The sequence below is a fragment of the Oryctolagus cuniculus genome, chromosome 15 (genome assembly GCF_964237555.1).
Source record: "Oryctolagus cuniculus chromosome 15, mOryCun1.1, whole genome shotgun sequence".
NCBI classification, from domain to species: Eukaryota; Metazoa; Chordata; class Mammalia; order Lagomorpha; family Leporidae; genus Oryctolagus; species Oryctolagus cuniculus.
Genome location: NC_091446.1, coordinates 75,480,909 through 75,505,888, shown reverse-complemented (window position 1 = coordinate 75,505,888; position 24,980 = coordinate 75,480,909). Strand labels below are relative to the sequence as shown.

Below are 24,980 nucleotides of genomic sequence, written 5' to 3'. Positions count from 1 at the left end.
GCGCGCTGGCCACGGCCATTGGAGGGTGAACCAACGACAAAGGAAGACCTTTCTCTCTGTCTGTCTCTCTCTCTCACTGTCCACTCTGCCTGTCAAAAAAAAAAAAAAAAAAAAAAAAGAAAGAAAGAATCTTGATGTGAATGGAATGGGAGAGGGAATGGGAGTTGGGAGGGTTGTGGGTGGGAGGGAAGTTATGGGGGGCAAAAAGCCACTGTAATCCGTAAGCTGTATTTTGGAAATTTATATTTGCTAAATAAAAGTTAAAAAAAAAAACCTGAAACATTTAGAAAACTTTATCTCCAACTTTTTTTTTATTCTGAGCTTCCTCTCCCTCTTCTCTCTCTCCTCTTTGTGTGTGTGTGTGTGTATACGTATACACTTCTGCCTCCATCTCTCCCTCCTGTAAATCTCCCCCCATTCCTGATATTTGATAGTTGCCATTGCCCTGTCTTCAGGGTCACTTAGTCCTCCTCATCTCTATTCTGATGTAAACACACAGTGTGTCCCTAATATTAGATACTGCATTTTTATTGTAGAATGCCCTCTCAGATTCTTTGTGTAGTTTCCATTTTCTGATTACATTTCATAACTTTTTACTTGTATGAGCACATTCTCCTTTATCTATGAAATATAACTATCATAGCTAATTGGGTACCTTTGTTTACTAATTTCAGTATTGAAATCATCTTGGGATCTGAAAGTTTCAGCTGATTGTTTTGTCTTTTTTTTTTTTTATTTGACAGGCAGAGTTAGATAGTGGGAGAAAGAGACAGAAAGGTCTTCCTTCTGTTGGTTCACTCCATGTGGGTGCAGGGCCCAAGCACTTGGGCCATCCTCTACTGCCTTCCCGGGCCACAGCAGAGAGCTAGACTGGAAGAGGAGCAACCAGGACAGAATCCGGCACCCCAACCGGGACTAGAACCTGGGGTATCAGTGTTGGAGGCAGAGGATTAGCCAAGTGAGCCGTGGTGCTGGCCAGATTGTTTTGCCTTTTGAGAATAGGTCACCATTCATTGGTCTTTTTTGCATTTTGTTTTCATGGTATCCTGTACTAATATGGAAATGCTGGATTTTAGATTTTCCCCTGAGGAATATTAACTAGGTTGTTGTACCCCAATTGATGACTCTGTTTCTTGGTTTGTTGGCTGCAATAAGAATTCAGTTTATTTTATTTATTTTATTTTTATTTGACAGGTAGAGTTAGAGATAGAGAGAGAAAAGTCTTCTTTTTGTTGGTTCACCCCCCAAATGGCCACCACGGCCAGGGCTCTGCCAGTCTGAAACCAGGAGCCAGGTGCTTCCTCCTGGTCTCCCATGGGGGTGCAGGGGCCCAAGCACTTGGACCATCCTCCACTGCCCTCCCAGGCCACAGCAGAGAGCTGGACTGGAAGAGGAGCAACTGGGACTAGAACCCAGTGCCCATATGGGATGCTGGCACTGTAGGCAGAGGATTAACCAAGTGAGCCATGGTGCCAGCACCAAGAGTTAAGTTTCTAAAAATTTCTACCTGTATGGCTTTGAGTCTGTTCTCTACCTCGGGTTGAAGGTTTGGTTCATGCAACATTTAAACTGCCTCTTTTTAGCTTTTTGTTTGAAAAAGTGCTCCCTCCTCTGGCTTTCTTTTTGGTGGGGGGAGAGGGTAGGTTTTCCTAATCAAGTAGTAGTGGCTGTGGTTACTCCAATCTGTCCTTGGCTTTGTAGGACAGAGACATCCTCTTAACTGTTAAGAGTTTTAGCTGCCCACACAACTTTGTCCTTCCCTCTGGTTGTATTATTTTGTTTTCCAAATTTTGAAGTCCCTTCTAGATATGGCACATTTCTTTTCTTTCTCCGGTACCTTTGTGTGATTTTATTTCTGTGTTTTTCCCATTAAGCTTCAAGGAAGGCAGACTTGTCATCTGCAGGCTGCATGGCTCCAGCAGTAGCTTATATGGCCATCACAGAATCGGTAAAATTATCTCTTGCCACCATTTTTGTTATATGGTCAGTGTTTTTCTTAAAGAGCTTAAGGAATTCTTTATAGATTTTAGATATGTCTGTTTGTTCACTAGAGGATGGTGCTTCAAAAAGTTCATGGAAAATGGCATTAAAAGTTAAATATAGGGGTGGGTATTTCTAGCACCTGAGAGAGCCACATCCCATGTTAGAGTGCCTGGGCTTGAGTCCTGGCTCCTGATTCCAGCTTCCCACTGAGGCAGACCCTAGGAGGCAGCAGGTGACAGTTCAAGCAGTTGGGTCCCTGCCACACACACGTGAGATCTGGGTTGAATTCCTGGCTCCCAGCTTGGGCACGGTGGGAGCTCACTATCTGTGCATCTCTCTCTCTCTGCCATGCAAATGATTTTTTTTAGAAAGTAAGTTATTTTGCAGTACAGAAACTTCTCAATTTGATGCAATCCCAAATGTTAATGTTGGCTTTGACTGCCTGTGCTTCCAGGGTCTTTCCAAGAAGTCTTTGCCTGTGCCTATATCTTGCAGGGTTTATCCAGTGTTCTCTAATAATTTAGAAACAGTCAGGAAAGTGAAGAGACAACCGACAGAATGGGAAAAAAATATTTGCAAACTATGCAACAGATAAAGGGTTAATAACCAGAATCTACAAAGAGATCAAGAAACTCCACAACATCAAAACAAACAACCCACTTAAGAGATGGGCCAAGGACCTCAATAGACATTTTTCAAAAGAGCAAATCCAAATGGCCAACAGACATATAAAAAAATGTTCAGGATCACTAGCAATCAGGGAAATGCAAATCAAAACCACAATGAGGTTTCACCTCACCCCAGTGAGAATGGCTCACATTCAGAAATCTACCAACAACAGATGCTGGCGAGGATGTAGGGAAAAAGGGACACTAACCCACTGTTGGTGGGAATGCAAACTGGTTAAGCCTCTATGGAAGTCAGTCTGGAGATTCCTCAGAAATCTGAATATAACCCTACCATTCAACCCAGCCATCCCACTCCTTGGAATTTACCCAAAGGAAATTAAATTGGCAAACAAAAAAGCTGTCTGCACATTAATGTTTATTGCAGCTCAATTCACAATAGCTAAGACCTGGAACCAGCTCAACTGCCCATCAACAGTAGACTGGATAAAGAAATTATGGTACATGTACCCTATAGAATACTATACAACAGTCAAAAACAATCAAATCCGGTCATTTGCAACAAAATGGCGGAATTTGGAACACATCATGCTGAGTGAAATAAGCCAGTCCCAAAGGGACAAATACCATATGTTCTCTCTGATTGGTGACAACTAACCGAGCATCAAATAGGAAACCTGTTGAAGTGAAATGGACACTAGGAGAAACAAGGACTTGATCAGCCCTTATCATCACTGTCAATGTACAATTTAATACTTTATCCCTTTTAGTATTTTTGTTTGTTCTACTTAATACCATTGGTTGAGCTATGTAATTAACACACAATTATTCTTAGGTGTTTAAAGTTAACTGAAAAGTGATCTCTGTTAAATATAAGAGTGGGAATAAGAGAGGGAGGAGATGTACAATTTGGGACATGCTCAAGCTGACTTGCCCCAAATGGTAGAGTTAGAAATGTGCCAGGGGATTCCAATTCAATCCCATCAAGGTGGCATGTACCAATGCCATCTCACTAGTCCAAGTGATCAATTTCTGTTCACAGTTGATCATAATGAAAGGACTAAGAGTCAAAGGGATCACATAAACAAGACTAGTGTCGACAAACACTAACTGATAGAATAAAAAAGGGAGAGAATGATCCAACATGGGAAGCAGGATACACAGCAGACTAATAGAATGGCAGTTGTCCTAAATAGTACTCTGGCCTCAGAATCAGCCCTTAAGGCATTAAGATCTGGCTGAAAAGCCCAAGAGAGTATTTTAGGCATGGAAAGCCAAGACACTCTGGCAAAACAAAAAAAAAACAAAAAACAAAAAAAACAAAACAAAACAAAAAAAACCACCTAAATGAAAGATTTCTGCGAGTGAGATCCCAGTGGAAAGAACGGGCCATCAGCGAAGGAGGTACCTTTCTCTGAAGGGAGGAGAGAACTTCCACTTTGACTATGGCCTTGTCAAAATAAGATCAAAGACAGCGAGCTCAGGGGGCTTCCATGGCCTTGGCAACTCATGACTAGAGCCTGGGAAGATTGCTGATGCCTTAAACAAGAGTGTCAATTTGTTAAGTCAACAACAGCAGTCACTGCGCACTTACTCCTCATGTAGGATCTCTGTCCTTAATGTGTAGTTCAATGTGAATTAATGATATGACTAGTGCTCAAACAGTATTTGGCACTCTGTGTGCTGTGGGGGGCAAACTGATGAAATCTTTTCTTTTTTTTTTTTTTTTTTTTTTTTTTGACAGGCAGAGTGGACAGTGAGAGAGAGAGACAGAGAGAAAGGTCTTCCTTTGCCGTTGGTTCACCCTCCAATGGCCGCCGCCGGCCGGCGCGCTGCGGCCGGCGCACCGCACCGATCCGATGGCAGGAGCCAGGAGCCAGGTGCTTTTCCTGGTCTCCCATGGGGTGCAGGGCCCAAGCACCTGGGCCATCCTCCACTGCACTCCCGGGCCACAGCAGAGGGCTGGCCTGGAAGAGGGGCAACCGGGACAGAATCCGGCACCCCGACCGGGACTAGAACCCGGTGTGCCGGCGCCGCTAGGCGGAGGATTAGCCTAGTGAGCCGCGGCGCCGGCCGAAATCTTTTCTTAATATATACTAAATTGATCTTCTGTATATAAAGATAATTGAAAATGAATCTTGATGTGAATTGAATGGAAGAGGGAGTGGGAAATGGGAGGCTTGTGGGTGGGAGGGAAGTTATGGGGGGAAAAAGCCATTGTAATCTACAAACTGTACTTTGGAAATTTACATCTACTACATAAAAGTTAAAAAAAATTAAGTTATTTTCACACAAATGGTTCATGGAAAATGAATTATATAAAAAATGAGGCATGGATTTCAAAATAAATTTATCTTTTAATTCCAAAATACATTTCAAAACCAACATACATTTATCTTTTAATTCTATTTTTTATAAACTTTTTGTGGTTACTGTGTATGTTTTGTGATATCTCCTTACACTCTGAGGCTTTTACCTACTTATTCTTTACTCTGTCCAAAGCTTATTGTTTTATGTTGTCTCTTCAAAATACTTTTGCTTCCTTCATGTCTTGAAGATGTTTCCCTGTTTTCTAGTTGTTATAATATGTATAACGTGCCCTTTGAGTCTTAATTGACATATGAAAAAATGTCCCTGTTGATAGTACTGTATTTGATAGAGTACAACATGTGTGCACCTGTGAAACCAACTACCCCAGTCACAGTCTTGAACATGTCAGCACCTCTGGGGGCTTCTGGAGTTCCCCGTTAACCTTCCCAGACACACTCAACTACTTACACCTTCTGTCACCATTTATCTCTAGCATTGATCTATTTTCTGTCACTGTTTCCTTATGCATTTAGCATTTGTTACACGTCCTGTAAATGGAATAATACAGTAGGTGGGGATTTTCTGGAGGGTAGGGGTGTTTTGGGCTCTGTCCCTTCAGCATAATTATTTTGGATTTATCTAAGCTTTACAACTTGTTTTAATAATTCATTTTATTGCATGTATTTTCTTACATGGTATTCCATTACATGAATATTTATATACTTCTTATCTTTTAGCTTATGAGTGGACATTTGGGTTGTTCCTATTTTCTGGTTATTTCAAGCCAAGCTTCTATGGATGCTTTCATTAATAAAGCGTATGTTTCCAATACTGTTAGGGGAGGATTTGGCCTAGTGGTTCAGATACCTATTTGTCATGTCAGAATGATTGGATCCTGAATCCAGTTTCCTATTAAAGCAGACTCTGGGTGGGAGCAAGTGATGGCTCTTGTAATGCTGGATCATGTGGTAAATATGTATGAATATGTAACTTTTTAAGAAACTGCCAAAGTTTCTTCAACTTATTTTGGACTTCAGTTTCTTTTCTTTTTTAAAAGTATGTATTTATTTGTTTATTTTTATTTATTTTGAAATCAGAGAGAGAGAGAGAGAGAGAGAGAGATCTTCCATCTGCTGGTTCACTCCCCAGATGGCTGCAATAGCCTGAATTGGGCCATGCAGAAGCCAGGAGCCAGGAGCTTCATCTGGATCTCTCACATGGGTGGCAAGAGCCCAAACACTTGGTCCATCTTCCACTACTTTTCCCAGGCCACAAAACAGGGAGCTGGATTGGAAATGGAACAGCCAGGGCATATATGCTCATATAGGATGCTGGCATTGCCAGTGGTGGCTACCACAACCCCAGCCCCTTCTTATTCTAGTTTCTTAAAATAGAAGTTGAGGTCATTGGTTTGAGCTCTTTCAAAGATTTATTTATTTATTTGAAAGAGTTACACACAGAGAGAAGGAGAGACAGAGAGAGAAAGGTCTTCCATCTGTTGGTTCACTCCCCAGTTGGCTACAACTGCTGGAGCTGTGCCAATCGGAAGCCAGGACCCAGGAGCTTCTTCCAGGTCTCTCATGTGGGTGCAGGGGCCCAAGGACTTGGGCCATTTTCCACTGCTTTCCCAGGCCATAGCAGAGAGCTGGATAGGAAGTGGAGCAGCCGGGACTTGAACCAGCACCCATATGGGATGCTGGCACTGCAGGCAGCAGCTTTACCTGCTACGCCACAGCGCCAGCCCCTCTTTCTTCATTTCTAATGTAAATGTTTAGTGCTACAAATTTCCCTTTAACCACCGCATTGGCAATATCCTATCCTTTTTCTTTTTTTTTCTTATTTATTATTAATTTTTTTTTAGTATTAAAGATTTATCTGAAAGAATTACAGAAAGGGAGAGAGAGACAGAGAAAGAAAGAGATCTTCTATCCACTGGTTCACTCCCCAGATGGCTGCAACAGCCAGGGCTAGGTCAAGCTGAAGCCAGGAGCCAGAAGCTTCATCTGGGTCTCCCACAGGTTGCAGGGGTCTAGCTTGGACTTTAACTGGCACCTATATGGGATGCTGGCACCACAGGCAGAGGCCTAACCCACTATACCATGACAGTAGCTCCTGCAACACCTCATACATTCTGATTTATCAAATTCTTATCGCAGTAAGTTTGGAGTGGTCTCTAATTTCCCTTTGAATTTCCATTTCCACCCATTCACTACTTAGAGGGGAATTAGACCTTCATTTTCAGCTATGTGGGGATTTTATTGTTTGTTACTGTTTTCAAATATACTTTCACCATGTTCAGAGAACACATTTTGCATGACTTTGGTCATTTTAATTGTCTTGAGACTAGTTTTGTGGCCAAGAGTGTGTCCCATCTTGGTAAAGGTTCCATGTGCCTGGAAACAAATCATGCATTGCTGTTGTGGGCTGGAGTGTCAGACAGATGCACCTAGGACAGACTCTTGGTGTGGCTGCCCTGGTCTTCCACACTCAGTTTCTTCCAGCTGTTCCATCCATTGTCAACAGAAGGGTACAGAGGCTCTGACTACACTTGTGGATTTGTCTGTCTTTATATTTACATTGGCTTTTGTGCTTCGCATCGTTTGGATCACTTTTATTAGGTGTGTAAGTATTTAGTTTTATATGAATATATATAATATATATATATATATACATATATATTTGATAAATTGACTCCTGAAATATATTGAAGTTTATTTATCTCTGATAAAATTCTTTTCTGTGAAATCTACCCAATATTAATACAGCTAGCTTCCTTTTATTTCTTCTGTTTAGCATGGCATATTTTTTGACCCTTTACTTTTGACCTATTTGGGTCAGTATTTTAAAGTTCTTTTGTAGTCAGCTTATATTTTGATCTTGTTTTTTCCAATCTTGTATGTGCTGCTTTCTGTTTGTGGGGGAAAGCTGCATTAATATCAAATGTGTTTATTGATTTGTTTCAGTGTAAATTTGCCATATCATTCATTTTCAAATGTCCCATCTGTTTTTCTTTCCCCCACTCTGTTTCCTCTTTCTCCTTATTTTGGATAAAAGGCACATTATTTATGATTCTATTTATCTCCTTGTTGGATGACTTGTAATTCTTTCTATTGTTATTTTATTGGCTACTCTGAGTTTCCAGCATATATCTTTCCTTTATTACTGTCAACCTTTTCATACAGAGTATGAAGACTAGATTGCAGGGCCAGCTCTGCGGCATAGCAGGTGAAGCTGCGACTTGCAATGCCAGAATGCCATACTGGAGCACCGGTTCATGTCCTGGCTGCTCCGCTTCCCATCCAAGTTTCTGCTAATGCACCTGGAAGACAGTAGAAAACAGCCAAGTACTTGAGCCCCTGCTGCCCACATGGGAGACCCAGATGGAGGTCCTGGCCCTGGCTTTGTTCATGAAGGGGGTGAATCAATAGATGGGAGGTGTCCCCCATACCACCCCTCTCTCTTTTTTCCTGCTTCCCCGATACCGCCACTCTTTGTAACTCTTTCAGATAAATAAATAAGTAGATCTTTTAAAAAACACTTAGCTGCAATATATTTCCATTTCCTTACTCTCTGCTCTTTTCCCATTTTTAATATTCAATCTATTTTCATGTTATTAGCACAACACTGCCTTATTATAACACTTGGTTAAATAGTGAATTAAAAATGTATTTATATAAAGCGAACAAATTTCAAGAATTTCATATGTACAGATTAAAGACATAGTGATAATTCCCACCCACCCCTCCCTTCAGCCCATGTGCCCTGCCTCCACTCTCCTTCCTCTCTTTTGTTATTATTTTTTTTTAGTTTTTACAGTGACATACTTTCAGTTTACTTTTATAATCACAACCTTAATGAGAAAATTTCTTCTAGGTTTATCTTCATAGTAACCATTTCTGGTTTTCTTTTGTCCTTTATGTAAATCTTTATTTTCACCTGATATCATTTTCCTTTCATATGGAATTTTGCGATGGGATTATTTTCTTTTATATTGTTTAGAGATTTTTAGAGACAATGAGAAATTTGTTGTCATCTTTGGATTATATCTCTGAACTTAGCCTAACCATCTCTTATCTTTTTTTTCTGGCTACTTTCATGATTTTTTTCTTGAGGGCTGTTTTTTATCAGCAATATTTAACTCTATATCTGTTTATATCTACCTATCATCTTATATATCTCTTAGTTATCTCACTTCATATCTATCATCTTTCTTCTGTCTCCTATCTATAACCTATTTCCTATCTATTATCTATATACTTATCTATCATTTATTTCTTTTTTAAAAAGATTTATTTTATTTACTTGAAAGAGTTACAGAGAGAAGTGGAGAAAGAGAGAGAGAGGTCTTCCATCCGCTGGTTCACTCCCCAGATGGCCGCAATGGCCAGAGCTGAGCCGATCTGAAGCCAGAAGCCAGGAGCTTCTTCTGGTTCTTCCACATGGGTGCAGGCCACCTTCTTCTGTTATTCCAGGCTGTAGCAGAGAGCTGTATTGGAGGAGGAGCAGCCAGGACTAGAACCAGTGCCCATATGGGATGCTGGCACTTCAGGCCAGGGCTTTAACCCGCTGTGCCACAGTGCCGGCCCCTCATCTGTCTCTTAATATCTGTCATCTGTCTATCCACCTATCATCTTCTATCTCCTCCTTATCCATCTATCCATCTCCTACCTATGCACTTCCTAATGCCTGCCCATAGCTCATGCCTATCTGTGATCATCTTTACCTGCTTCCTGTATCTATTTCTTTCTCACCTTTTTACTTCTTTGTTTTTCTGTTATTAGATCTTTGCATGCATTGGCTCAGTGCTGCTTGTAATGTATAGATGCATTCACCTTGGGGCACCATGCCATTTTGTCTTCGTTGCTGAGATGATAACACCTCTTTATTTCATTTTCTTTCCTTTATTCGGTAAGCTCTTCATTCACACTTTCTTCCTTTTTGGATATTTCTAATTTGATTTTGAAATCAACAAATTAATTTATATCATTTCATTCATAATTTCAAATTATTCTCTCATTGTATATTTCCTGCATGTAACTTTAGAAGTATATATTTATCACTGTAATCAATTAATTTCTTTCTGATATTATTCTGCATTTTTAATAGGCAGAAATTTTAGATCTCGCAACAGCTGGAAAATTATATTTCTTTTATGATAATTGAGATATTTGACATTTTATACAACTATATATTTTGAAAATTTTCTCTAAATTCCACCCATATTTGATCAGTCTGATAAAATATATCAAATGCCCACAATATCCTGTTGCATATTTTCTGATAAGTTGCTTTTAAAATGATTTCTAAAAAATTTTTTAAGGATTTTATTTATTTATTTAAGAGGTAGAGTTACAGACAGAGGAAGAGGCAATGAGAGAGGTCTTCCATACACTGGTGGTTCACTCACCAGATGGCTGCAATGGCTGGAGGTGAGCTGATCTGAAGCCAGGGGCCAGGGGCTTCTTCCAGGTCTCCCATGTGGGTGCAGGGGCCCGAGGATTTGGGCCATCTTCCACTGCTTTCCCAGACCATAGCAGAGAGCTGGATTGGAAGAGGAGCAGCTGGGACTAGAACCAGTGCCCATATGGGATGTCAGTGCCACAAGCAGAGAATTAACCTACTGTACCACAGTGCTGCTCCCCTGTAAAAATGTTAAATGATTTTAAATACTTTGTAAAATGATTTATCATCTTTAAATATAAAAGCATGTATCTGGAATTGTTTTAAAAACTATTGGTTTTATATAGTACTTATAGTTATATATAATTACATATTGTTATATTGTTTTAAGTTTTTAAAAATTGTGTATTTATTTATTTGAGAGCTGTAGTGAAATAGGCAGATTGGCAGATAGAGAAAGTTACCACAAGCTGGTACACTCTCCACATGGCTGTAATGGCCCTGGCTGGGTGACTGAAGCCAGGAGTCAGAAACTCAATCCAGGTCTCCCACTTGGGTGCTGGGAACCAAACTGCTTGAGCCATCATTGCTGCCTCCCAGGACCCAAATTAGCTGGAAGCGGAAAATGGGAGTCAGAACTAGGAATCAAACCCAGACACTCTGATGTAGGGCACAGACATAACTGCTGGACTAAATGCCTGTCATTTTTTTAGGTACTACTAACATAAAAAACTGTTAATATGCATGTTATGTGTTTTACTCACTTCCTTTTGTTATATATCCACTTTAACCTTACTAGGATTTTGTTTTTGACCACATATAAATGAGTCAAAATGGTATTTACTTAGCTACTAATTGTCAAAGTGAGAACCGAGTGGGTAAAATCCTTTTTATTTCAGAGTTATTTTGGTGGAAATATAATAACAAGATAGGGAACTTTCAGGGTGACAGATTGATGCCTTTTCATTAATTTTAATTGTAGTTTTTCCTTAAATACTACATGGATATAGATTCATTGAGGGAAATTATATTAGTTATAATAATTTTTACTTATTTTTGTTTTCTGAATTCTCTTTTCTTTTAAACTGAACTATTGTTATTTACATACATGAACACTATAATGGTAAATCATTATAATGTTCTTATACCAGTGTTTTAGTGATTTTTAAAATGATTTTAAGATCACGATTTCTTGCTCTTCTTTTAAAAAAAAATCTTGGTTATTTTATATGATTTCTTTTCTAAATACATTTGATAACCAATTGTTGAATCTCCCAAAAAAGCATTCTGTTTATTAGAACTCAGATGGTTTGTCAAACAATAAGTAGGAAATTGACATCTTTAAGCACTGATTTTAAGTGTATTATACTAATGTAAGATATTAACAATGGAGGAAGCTAGATGTAGGGTACATGGGAACTCTCTTTTCTATAAATCTAAAACTGTTCAAAAATAAATAGGCTTTTTTTTTAATATTAAGTCTTTTAACCACAGAACATTTTATATCTGTCATGTGTGGCACTTCTTTGACATATTTCAGTAAGATTAATGATTTCTGTGTGCTTCTATTTAGGACTATAGAAGTCTTTTGTTAGCATCATACCTAACATTTTTCCTCTTATTATTTTTTTCTAATTGCTTCCAGAATATGAGAAAACTCCCAATTCACGTGTGTTGAAATGCTGCCTAGCACCTTCTAGAATCTTCCACAGTGGTTACATTAATTTTTTGCTTGATTACCTTAAATTTTCTTGGTATGAAATCAAATTATGACTAAATAATCACATTTGCAACATTTTAATAATGTTTATGTCATCTTTTATTTTTATTCTATCAACACATACTCAATATAATTGTTGAAAATAATTAATTGTTTTGTCTTATTACTGACATTAATGGAAACACATGTAATTGTTTCACTTGAGTGGATACTTGAATAGTCCCTTCATCCCTTCTATCTTCATAAATGCAGAATTAGATCCTATTTCTTTCAGAATGTAATGAGAATATCCTATGGTGTTCCTTTCTGGATTTCGTGGGAAGTGAAACACTGTGACAGATATGTTAGTGTTAAGTCATCATTGCATTACTCTAAAACTTAATTAGGCATGATTCACTATTCTTATAATTGAATGTTTAGAGGATCACATTGGATGGTGTTTGTGCTAGGAATTCAGCATTTAACTGTGAGGTAGGCACTTATTTTGGTGAATGTGTGTATATTTGTGTATTTGCCTTTATTCTTAGGTTTCATCTTTTATTTAAAAAAGTTTTATCTTTGTATAACAACAAAATACATAAATTTTACTTATCAGATCTGGTAAGCTTTCACAGTGCAAATGGGGTATGCCTATCACCGAAGTCAATGCATTAAACATTTTCATTGCTCCTCCAATTTTTCTTATGCTTCTCTGCCATGAACAACCTGCCCCTTCCTAGACCCAGTCATTGCCTAAACTACTTTCTGTCACATACGTTCAAATTTTCTATAATTGAGTGTGAGAAGTAATTACATAAAGTGTACTCTTTTGTGCTTAGCTTATTTCACTTAAAGAATGCCTGGAAGGTGATACTTAGGGTCCTGGTCATTAGCCCTTTTCTTTCCATCATGTAGATATCCCACCAGTGACTTAACTCTTCTATCAGCCAAATATTTTCAGTTTGGAATTATTTTTTATAAAGCCTCTATAAACTTTTTCATTCAGACTTTTCTGTGGAAATAATCTCTTGTGTCTTTTGGATCAACACTTGGAGGTAGAGTTACTGAGTGTAAATTGCAAATGCATATTTAACTTTATAAGATATTATCAAATCAGATTCTAACAACAGCATCCAATAGTAGCAGTTACTCCACATCACTGAAAATAACCAGTATTGAGATGTCCTTTCAATTTTAGCATTTCTAGTGCCCGTGTGTATAGTAGAAATCTTTCTCTGTAGTCATAATTTGTATTTCCATAATGTTTATTGATGCTGTTAACCTTGTCTCTTGCTTATTTGTTACATTTGTCTTTGGTAATATTTCTACTCAAACATTTTGCCAGTTTTTAAAGTTGCTTTTCTACTTTGTTGTTGTTGTTGTTGTTTAAGATTTATTTATTTATTTGAGAGGCAGAGACAGAGAGAGAGAGACAGAGAGAGAGAGACAGAGAGAGAGAGAGAGAGAGAGAGAGAGAGAGAGAGAGAGAAAGAGCTTCTAAGAGCTTCTATCCACTGGTTCACTCCCCAGATGGCTACAAAAGCCAGAGCTGGGCCGGTTTGAAGCCAGGAGCCAGGAGCTTCTTCCCGGTCTCCCACTTGAGTGCAAGGGCTCTCTACCGCTTTCCCAGGCATTTTAGCAAGGAGCTGGATTGGAAAGGGAGCAGCCTGGACTCATACTGCTGACCATGAAGGATGCCAGCACCGCTGGGGTGACTTTATCTGCTGCACCACAGCTCAAGCCCCTTCTACTTGTTTCATTTAGATGTTATAGCTCTCTATCCAATTCCTGGGTACACAGACTTGTTTTCTAATATTTCCTCTTAGTCTGTGTCTTATTTTTTGGTATCGAACCAGAAGTGGTACAAAAATTATAAAAAAAAAAAAAGGAAGGAAGAAAAGCAAAAATCCTGGGTCACAAGATTTGCACATATATTTACTTCTAGAAGAGTTATAAGCCTGAGTTTCACATTTATTTAATTAGTTGAAGATGTCCTACAGAATATATAAAAACATGGATTTAAAAAAGAAAAACACATTAGACTTCTTAGAAACCATGTAAGATAGGAGACAGTGGAGAAATACTGAAAGTATGAAAGAAACAAAACAGAAAACTCAAAACAAAACTGTCCATCTAATATTTACCCAATTATGATATTTGCAATAATGAAAGTAAAACACTTTTTTCAGCAACATAGAAATGAAAGAATTTATCCCCATCAGACTTGTGCTATAAGAAATAATAGTCCTATGACACAAGAAAAGTACATGAGATGGAAATCAGATCTAGATAAAAACAATGGAAATCACTAGAAATGATCACATATGTAGATAATAGAAAATATTTCTTATTATTTTGTGAAATATGTTCATAAAATGATTTTCTGTTTAAAGCACAGGAAATACAGTATCATGTGTGTAACATGTAAAATTAAAACATATAATTACAGTAGCAGAAATGGAAGTGGAAATGTATGACTGTAAGTTTCTGAGAGTATGATGTGGCATATTACTTGAAGATGGACTTTGCTAAGAACCCAAACGCATAAAATAACCAAGCACACTTAATAAATCAATCAAATGAATGAGATACAATTTATTTTGCCTGCATATGGCATATACACACTACATAGATTTGGAATTTTTATGTGTCTGGAATTTTTCTAAATATAGTATTTCAATGGGCGTTGAACCAATTTGTTAAAATACCCAAATGAAATATCTTCTCATTAGCGTGTAGAAACTGCTGATTGACTTCAGGAATTATGGAAATGCACAACTCCAATTTCTGCAAATACCACTGCGTAATTGAGGTGAGAAACGATGCTGTGATTAATTATGCACAGCCAGTGATGACCTTCTTCATCTGGATTCTCACGCCTCTATGAGCCGTCTTTTTCAGATACTGCAGGCATAAAATAAGCGATCAAAATAAATCGAACTTGGCACCAGTTTTGAATCTCTACATCACCTAGAGTGAAACAAGTATTAATAAAAATGTTGACTGTTCAAACACATTTTTCTTATTGAAATTTCATTAGTAATAGAATATTTACTGTTGAGGAAGGAAACAGTTGTACAGTAAATTTGGGAAATACACTTAAAAATGTATTTTATTTATTTGAAATATTGAATTACAGAGAGAGGTAGAGCCAGAGAGAGAGAGAGAGAGGTCTTCCAACTGCTGGTTCACTCCCCAGATGGTTGCAATGACCAGAGCTGAGCTGATCTGAAGCCAGTAGCCAGGAGCTTCTTCCAGGACTCCCACACGGGTGCAGGGGTTCAAGGACTTGAACCATCTTTTACTACTTTCCCAGGCCGTAGCAGAGAGCTGGATCAGAAGTGGAGCAGCCAGGACTCGAACTGGTGCCCTTTTGGGATGCCGGCACTACAGGCTGGGGCTTTAACCTGCTGCACCACAGCGCTGGCCTCTGAGAAATAAACTTTAACATATAAACATTGCTTATTTCATCTTCATGTCATTTTTCACTTTTTATTTTTAGATGATGTATAATGTATATAATGTAATATCTGTTTACATACTTTTACAACTGTAATTTAATCTATTATTTATTGTAATGATTATGTTATACACAATAAGAGCTAAACATGTAAACTATATACATAAAATATGTAATACATATATTTTATTCTATTTCTATTAATTGAAAGAACTAGTACTATTTTATATTAGTTACTAGAGAGTAAAGCAAATAAAACTTTATCTTTTCTGCTCTGGCTGTTCAAGCATGAACTTGCAAGGAGAATTATATGGATTGAATGAAGTTTTAGCATTTTATAGCTACGAGATTTTAGGAAAATTAAGACCTTTAGCCATAATTTCCATTTTATAAAAAGAGGCATATGCTATTGAAAGACAATATATGGGGTTGGCATCGTGGCTCATTTGGTTAATCCTCTCCCTGTGGTGCCAGCATCCCATATGGGCACCGGGTTCTAGTCCTGGTTGGGGTGCCAGATTCTGTCCTGGTTGCTCCTCTTCCAGTCCAGCTCTCTGCTGTGGCCCGGCAGGGCAGTGGAGGATGGCTCAAGTGCTTGGGTCCCTGCACCCGCATGGGAGACCAGGAGGAAGCATCTGCTCCTGGCTTTGGATCTGAACAGCGCCGACCACAGCGGCCATTTGGGAAGTGAACCAACGGAAGGAAGACCTTTCTCTCTGTCTCTCTCTCTCACTGTCTCTGTCAAATAAAAAAAAAAAAGACAATATTTGTAAAATAATTAGAATAATGTACGAGACATATTAGTTTATGACAATAACTAAACTGCTACCAATAATGAGTGCTAACACTTCTTAGCATTTAATAAGTTCAGGCACTATTTTATAGGACTGTATAGCAACTCACTAATTCTTCATTTAAAAAGAAAAACAGAATAGGTGTCAATGAGTTTATATTTCTACTTTGGACATGAGTAAGCTGGTATAGAGGATATTAAATTAATCTATTATAGTTGGGTCAAAGTTAATTTCAATTTGTTAAATAAGTCATTTGATCAAGGTAGACAAATATGGCAGTAGCTTGATGATGATAAGTTTGGAAAAGTAATTTTGTGTTGATTTTTGTGAATCAGATTAGACTCTTATGACACAGCTACTTTTTTGCCTCCAGCATCATATTTGACAATGAAAGTTGCATTCACTTCCTAACATGATGTAAGCAAACTAATAATAATATTTTAATCTACTTTGAAATAGTTTGGGCAATATAAGAATTATTTGATATTTTATATCAAACAGTTCCAGAATAAATTAAGGTCAGCAGTTGTGTGTGCGAGTGTGTATGTGTGTGTGTTTTTATTAGCACAAGCTAATTATGACCTTCTTTGACCCTTCCTCATTTCTTTGATCTCAAATGATGATGGGAAAAGTATAACCATTCTCTCTATCTATGTATGAAGGCTCTGTACCACTGAAAATTTTCAAGGGACCCTTGGACATACCGCATGGCTAATCATTTTGGTTCTATTAGATCTTAATAATTAGTGCTTCTCCAGTCAAAAATGACTTATTGAAATCACAGATCAATATCTATAATCTTTATTTTTGGAAAGGAAGCAGCAAAAGCTTCACACTTTCTTCTCCACTAACATTTACCAAAACTCTACTTTAGCACCAAAGATATCAGGCGGCTAGCATTGTGAGGAATCGAACTTCTTGCCCAAAGCAGTTCACAGTGAAGGAGATAGCATTGCAAGGAGGGAATTACAATGCACAAACAGATGCTATGTTGTGTAGTGACAGAGAAACTCAGTTATGGACTCAAGGGGCCTTCACTCAGAAGGATCACATTTTGGCTGCATCCTTGAGATGAGAATTTGTTTTATTCCTTAGATGAACTAGGAATTCAATATGAGAGATGTTAAAGGACACTGGATTATGAAAGAACAGGGAATGCATAGGGAACAGTTGGTTCAGCATGATTGGACGTGAAGATGGTAGGCTGGCTGTCATTCATTCATCAATGGCTTCCCTTTTATCCTCTAGGAAACCAAATAAGGTAATTGCCATGGTTAGGCATGTTCTTCAGGTCAGCAAAGCTTTTGTTGGCGCTTACTGTGACAGGTACCAGAGTAAGACTCCTGAGGGAAGAGTTGACATGCCTCCCGCCCTTGGGGATTCACAGTGGGCAGAGCACACACCTAGGTGCTTTAGTTGCCTGTTCCAGCAACAGATGTTGAGGGCCACTGAGATATTTTGAATGTAGGCTTGAAAGTGTTCAGCAGACAAAGATTGTGGAAGAGGGTAGGGAGGAATGGAAGATTTCTGGTTGGGAGGTGAATTGGTAGTGATGTTACTAAGACCCACAGGAAGAGAATCAGAATTAGAGAGGAAGACACCACATCAGTCTCTGGTAAGGTGTAGAATTCCTTTACTACAGCTGAGCTAATTAAAATACCACTCATCAGGAAGGTGGTCAATTCAAATGTCATCTCCATCTCAGCCAGAGAAAATGCTCTCGGTCATCACTTTTGAATGCATTGCCCCAATTTATCTTAATGCATTTTGCTATCCAGAATTATCTATTCATGCGCTCATTTTCTGCCTTCTCAATTAGAAACCAGAGTTCTAGATGCTTCGTTTCTGTGCATGACTTTATGCCAGGAATGGGAGCATAACAGGCCCTCAGTACATTATAGTTCAGTGTTAAAGTGGTGCACGTGGGAGAGGGTTCAGGTTACACAGGAGGTCACTGGTGTTCAAACTCTAGGTTAGAGTGAGTTTGAGTGGGTATAAAGTCAGTCTCTCTGGGATACAGTCTCAGACCCTGTGATGTCTTCCACCACCCCCTCCTCTTCTCCAAAGGGCATCCTGGAGGAGGGATGCAGAAATTTTGTAGCCATTTGTGCAGGTCATGTGTTGTTCCTGGCTGTTCTGCTCTGTCCCCTTGTCTCCCCCTCCCCAGCCCCTAGTCCCTCCAGGACATATTGGAGAAAGTATGGTCACTGCAGGTTGGCATTGAACAGCTATATCCACAGGAAAGAGGATAATTCTCCTTAGTACCAGTCCTAAGCTCTCTAGAAAAAGACTTTGGTTGGTCTGTATTAGTTTTAGTGCCAACCAACCCTTGGCCCACTCCCCTGTGTTGGGTGTAGGAAGCACTTTAAGCAGATTGATGATGCATCCTGGCCTGCCTGGAATGGTCGTGTTTACACTTGCTGTCCTAAGTCAATCATTAATGTCACTGTTTCTCTCTCTCAGAAGTGCCCAAGTTTGGATAATAAGTCACATCATCCTTCCAATCATAAAGGATATAAAAAAGAAGCTTCTTCCTTGGTCACCATATGGCTGGCAATCAACTCCTAGCAATACGCTTGAGGTGGGCAGAAGAGGAGGTGGTGGGAAAGACAGTGACCGAGAGGTGGGGGACTGTTCGGGAAGGCTGGCTGCCTGTGATGGTCCCTGCATCCACGCAGTGTCCAGTGTGCTCTTTCACACAAGATGCCTGGCTTACGACAGCAGAAGCCTGGCCTGCTTACCTAGGACTCCCTTGTGGTTGTGATGGCCTGTTGAAGACATTACTCCTCTCATGATACCCCACAGAAAGGGTGGCCTGTGATCAGTGCTAGAATGAGTAGCCCCTCAAGTCATCTGTCCGATGTCTCCTCCTCCCCTGCCCCCAGTAAGCATTTGCCTCCCTTGAAGGAGCTGGGCACTTGCTACTCTCACTGGTGAAATTCCTGGTCAGGATTTACCTAACAAGCTTCTTCTTGTGTCTGAGGATGGTCTTATGATTCCTGGAAAAGAACTGAGATGTCAAGGCTGGCCATTATCTCAGTCACCTGTTAGCTGTTCATCCAATCCCTTATCTGAGATGTGTGGGGCTAAGATCTGAGCACTCTGAGTAAATCCCTAAGCTCTCTTTGGAAGTGACAGAGAGACAGAAAGCGACCTTGGGCATCAACTAGCAGTAGGGTGTGTGTGTGGAGAACCAGGACTCCTGAGACATCTCTCTCCATTCATTTGCATTGCTGTCTCTTAAACACCTCTTCATCTTCCTTGTGCATTTTTCATTTTATATTTTATTCTCTCTCCTTTCATTGTCTTTTGTTTCACTTTTACATGTGGATATACACCATCATTTCCCTCTCCCCTTATTTCTTTCCTCCTCTTCCTCATTCTCTCGTTCCTTATTCCTTAATGAACAGGTGCTGTCTGGGTGCTCCGTGGGCTTCCCCTCTGGATAATGACTGTGTAATAACTGCTGCATGTGAGGAGATGCAGGCCCAGCTCTGAGGACTCTGCCTCAGTTAGAATAGAGCATGGCCTCAGCATGGGTCTAAGTTCTGTTAGATGGTGGCCTCAGAGGGACACTATACTGCCAGGATACATTTGAAGGAACTCTTGTGAGTCGTGCAACACTAGATCCTTTCTACATAGCTGTACTCAGAGATGCAGGTCTGACTGCCAGATTCCTTTGGAGTGTGAATTTCCTAAGGCCCATTTTTTCCCAAAAAGCCTACTCTCTGAGTTGAATACGGTATCTGCCTGCTTGATATTTGGTGGTATGGTTTACTCACTGCCGTGATGAATATAGACATGTGTGACGCCCAGGTGGAGCTCAAGTTGCCACTTCACAATTTCAGGACTGTGCAAAGAAGCAAGTGGAGAGGGAGCAGGGAAACTCATAAACATCTGTGGGAATCATCAAACAGATTCATTTGGAAAATTAAGAGACTGTAAAGGAATGTTTACATTATTGTGAAGAGAAAATTTCATATTCACAGACTTTATTGTTGAATTTTAAACACAATCCACAATATATTTCTCTAAGATGTTGCAGTAAAATTCTATATGCAAGATTTTGAGTATACCTTGTTTTTATTTTTATCCCTTGGCCATGTAAGTGCCATATGGTGGGTCTTTGATCATGCATTCATTCAACAAATATGCAATATGTTGGTTACTGTAGCATAGCAAGCATGGGTTACACAGAGGTGACCAAGATAGGCAAGGTGCCTACCTTCAAAGAGCTTACATTTTGTAGAGCTTACATTTGTTGAGAAACAAATGAATCAGGGTGTGATTTAAGATTGCCAAACTTTAGCACACAAAGGGGGCTGATAGGATTGATGGGTTAAACAGGGTGTGACTGGTATAGGATGAAGCTGGAGCAACATTTGGGGCAAGGATTGTGAAAAGGAGGTTAGATTTTTCTGTACAAGCAAGTGATGCTGCATATGCATGGCTTTATCTTCAAGGCCAAAGCTAAAAACCAGAAATTCCTCATGCCTTGCTTTGCTAGACTTCCGGTTCTGTTTGTCCCCCATTCCCAGTGGTCCCTTGAAACCTCCCCTGTGGAATTCCATTATGCCACCCTAAGCTAATGTGACTCATAAACCACAGAGTTAGGGAGACCTTCCCGTAACAGCAGTTCCTACTGTCCCTCAGCCCCTGACTACCCATCACACAGCTCAGCTCCCTTCTGGAATGTCTCCACCTTGCCTTGCTCATCTCCTCATGATCTCCTGTGAGAGGGCCTCACACTATGCTTTTCTGATTGTGGATGAAATCCTCCCTATGTTTCCTTCTGGCCCTTACTCCACCTAGAGCTGGGGTGACAAAATAGGAGCTAAGATCTTAGCCATTGCTGTTGTTTATAATTAGCTGCGGAATGTGCCATGTCAGTGCTTTGCTGAGAGCAGTCTCAGAAACATGCTAAGTCTGAAGTTCAGCCTCCTGGGAGTTAGCACCCCCAGGGGGGTCGAGGAAGGGGACAAGCACTTCTCATACCTCTTGTACCTAGATGGACCCTTTCCCCAGCGCAAATGTTGTTTCACATTTTCCTAATAATTCAGAATCAAAGCTAAGCTCCACTGCTGTTTCTCAGTAGTCAACAACAATTTTAGCATATTTTGGGTTTTTAAATCTCCCTTGTTTTCCTTCTTGTAGAATCTTCATATTTAGTATTTTTTTTAAATTAAAAGAAACTTGCAGAATTTCAATCCATGTATTTAGTTGTTCAGAACAGACTTATACCTTTGGGTAGAAATCCTGGCATTTTAGGAACTCTAATCAGCATAACCCATTTATGGAGTAGCACTTAAAATTTTTTCAAAAATTTATTCATTCTTATTTATTTAAAGACAGAGAAAAACAGAGACAGATGAGGAACAGAGATCTTCCATGTGCTGATTTACTCCCCCCAGATACCTGCAATAGCTGGGGCTGGGCCAGCCAATGCCAAGAGCTTGGAACACCATCCATATCTCCCTCCTGGAAGGAAGGGACCCAAGTACCTGAGCCATCAGCTGCTATCTCCTACAGTCTGCATTAGCAGGGAGCTGGAATTGGAAGCAGAGCCAGGACCTGGACCCAGGACATCCCAAGCAGTGTATTAGCCAGTGAGCCAAACAGCCACCCCTGGAGTAGCACGTTCCAGGAAAGTTAAGTGTTGGTAGCTAGGAGCCAATCGCAGCAGAACTCACGCGTTCATACAGCTGGGTAACAGGGAGTCATGCTTTTTCCTCAGTCCTGCAGATCTTTGCTGCAGTGCTATTTACATTCACTGATTTCTCAAGGAAATTACTAAAGTGTAACTTGAGAAATTTCTTTTTAAAAGGAAACGTGTACAACAGTAGAATGTGGATATACTTGCACAGCCTTCTTTGCACACTGCTCTCTAAGAAGGAGTTTATGGAAAACAGGAAATATGGAAGATGACTAAACATCGGGGTAAAGTAAAAGGCGCAGTGGAGGAGTCTGATGCAGAGGTGGAGAATGGGAGAGAAAGGAGTTAATAGAGGGAGGAGTTGCTTGCCGGAAAATTTAAGGATCATTTCCAGAGCAGAACTTGGAGGAAAGTCAGAGGGAAGAAGTGAGGGGAAGTAAGAGATGAGAAAAACAGATAAAAGGCTTTAAAAATACACAATTATTCTTAAGTGTTGAAACTTAACTGAAAAGTGATCCCTGTTAAATGTAAGAATGGGAATAAGAGAGGGAAGGGATGTACAATTTGGGACATGCTCAATCGGACTTGCCCCAAATGGTAGAGTTAGAAACGTGCCAGGGGATTCCAATTCAATCCCATCAAGGTGGCATGTACCAATGCCATCTCACTAGTCCAAGTGATCAATTTCTGTTCACAGTTGATCATAATGAAAGGACTAAGAGTCAAAGGGATCACATAAACAAGACTAGTGTCTGCAAATACTAACTGATAGAATAAAAAAGGGAGAGAATGATCCAACATGGGAAGCGGGATACACAGCAGACTCATAGAATGGCAGATGTCCTAAACAGCACTCTGGCCTCAGAATCAGCCCTTAAGGCATTCAGATCTGGCTGAAAAGCCCATGAGTATTTTAGGCACGGAAAGCCAAGACACTGTGGCAAAAAAAAAAAAAAAAAAGGAAGGAAGGAAGGAAGGATGGAAGGAAGGAAGGAAGGAAGGAAGGATGGACCTAAATGAAAAAAATGAAAAAATCTCTGGGAGTGAGATCCCAGTGGAAAGAACAGGTCATCAAAGAAGGAGGTACCTTTCTCTGAAGGGAGGAGAGAACTTCCACTTTGACTATGACCTTGTCTAAATAAGATAAGAGTCGGTGAACTCAAAAGGCCTCCATAGCCTTGGCAACTCATGACAAGAGCCTAAGGAGATTACTGACACCATAAAGAAGAGTGTCAATTTGTTAAGTCAACAACAGGAGATATTGTGCACTTACTCCTCATGTAGGATCTCTGTCCTTAATATGCTATACATTGTGATTTAATGCTACAACTAGTACTCAAATACTATCTTTCACTTTGTGTTTCTGTGTGTGTGCAAACTGTTGAAAGCTTTACTTAATATATGCTAAACTGATCTTATGTATATAAAGATAATTGAAAATGAATCTTGATGTGAATGGAAGGGGAGAGGGAGCGGGAGAGGGGAGGGTTGCGGGTGGGAGGGAAGTGATGGGGGGAAGCCATTGTAATCTGTAAGCTGTGTTTTGGAAATTTATATTCATTAAATAAAAGTTAAAATAAATAAATAAATAAATAAATAAATAAAGTGATGGGGAAGAGGCTGTGATTTTCCGGCTGGAAGGGATTTTGCTTTTGTGTGAGTTTCCTGTGATTACTGCTGCAGCTCATCACAACACAAACGACACAAACGCAGTTTATGGGCTCAGAGGTCTCCATGGGCTGGAGTCAATGTGTCATCAAGGTTACCTTCATTTCTGGAGGCCCTAGGGAGAATTTGTTTCTCCGTGTTCTAACTTTGTAGGGGTTGCCCGAAGAGCTTGGCTCTTGGCCCCTGCCTGTGTTGTCAAAGCCAACAACAGTAGACAGAGCCTTTCTTACACAGAGTTACTCTGACCTTTGCTTCCATTGTCATCTCCATCCTGAGTCTCTTTCTCTCTCTGTCTCCCTTTCCCACTTAGCAGGATACTTGTGATTAAATTAGACCCACCTGGACAATGCAATATCATTTCTCTATTTCAAAGGCAGCTGATTAACAACCTGAATTCCACCTGCAACCTTAATTCTTCCTGTGCATGCAGTAACCCAGTCACACATTCCAGGGACTAGTATGTACACATCCTCTTGGACACCTTGGCCTACAGCCATCCTGGAAGCAAGGCACGGATTTTTCTGATGCCCACACTGCTCAGACCACCACTATCTGTCACAGTTTCATTTGGAGAGTGAGACCCTATGTGATGCGAAGTCTGGTTTTCCAGGACTTTCTTACAGCGTGTCTAGGAATTCCTCTACCCCTCCATTGAGTAAGCTCTTTTACATATTCTGCCTGTGCACACAGTCTCCGCCCATTCAGGATTCCATTTTTCAAGGAAGACCAGGTTTTGAGTCATAGCAAATTTAAGTCTTGGGAGGTTTGAGGAAGGTGAAGGACATGAAGATGTCTGTGGGTGTCTTGTTCTGCCCCTGGCCACCGTGGTGCCATGGAAGTCATGTGTTCCATGTGAGTAGTGTCAGGTAAAGGGAGAGCTGGCCGATGAGGTTGAGGGGATTTGGTGGGAGCAGAGATGGTACTTTGACAAGGCCTCTAGTAAGACAAATCAGACCAGAAAATGAGCTCCATGATTTCTTTGCAGCTTTTTAAAAAAATTTCTTCTCTTCTTGGAAAGATTCCCTCTTGCTCATTGATAGTTTCTGTGGTTGATTAAACTGGCTATTTAGTCACTCAAAATAAATAACTCTATTAATTGGACTAAATTGGCAAATGTTGCAGAGTACAGTTAATACTACAGTGGAGAAAGCTTGAATAAACAATGCTTTGTGTACATGGCCTGTGCAAGAAAAGAGGATTTTTGAGTTGTGTTGGTTGAAATATATTGGTGTTATGAACTAATTTGTCCAAGTATTAGTCAATGATGCGCACATAAGAAGTTATAGCCACCATAGTTGCAGCAATATAATATTGCATAAACATTTTAATGGAATGCTCCACATTGTTTATTTGTGCAAAAGATTGTTTCTGTTAAATACTCAGAGAT

At 39.8% G+C, this 24,980-nt stretch overlaps 1 long non-coding RNA gene across 1 annotated transcript in view; it reads left to right on the top strand.

Moving 5' to 3' along the window:
• Nucleotides 1-207: 207 nt before the first annotated feature.
• The window catches only part of LOC127488767 (uncharacterized), an 81,955-nt gene continuing 57,182 nt past the window's right edge, over nt 208-24,980 (top strand). Inside the window, exon 1 of the long non-coding RNA XR_007916611.2 lies at nt 208-1,948. This is a non-coding gene — a long non-coding RNA (uncharacterized lncRNA). The remainder of the gene's footprint in view (nt 1,949-24,980) is intronic.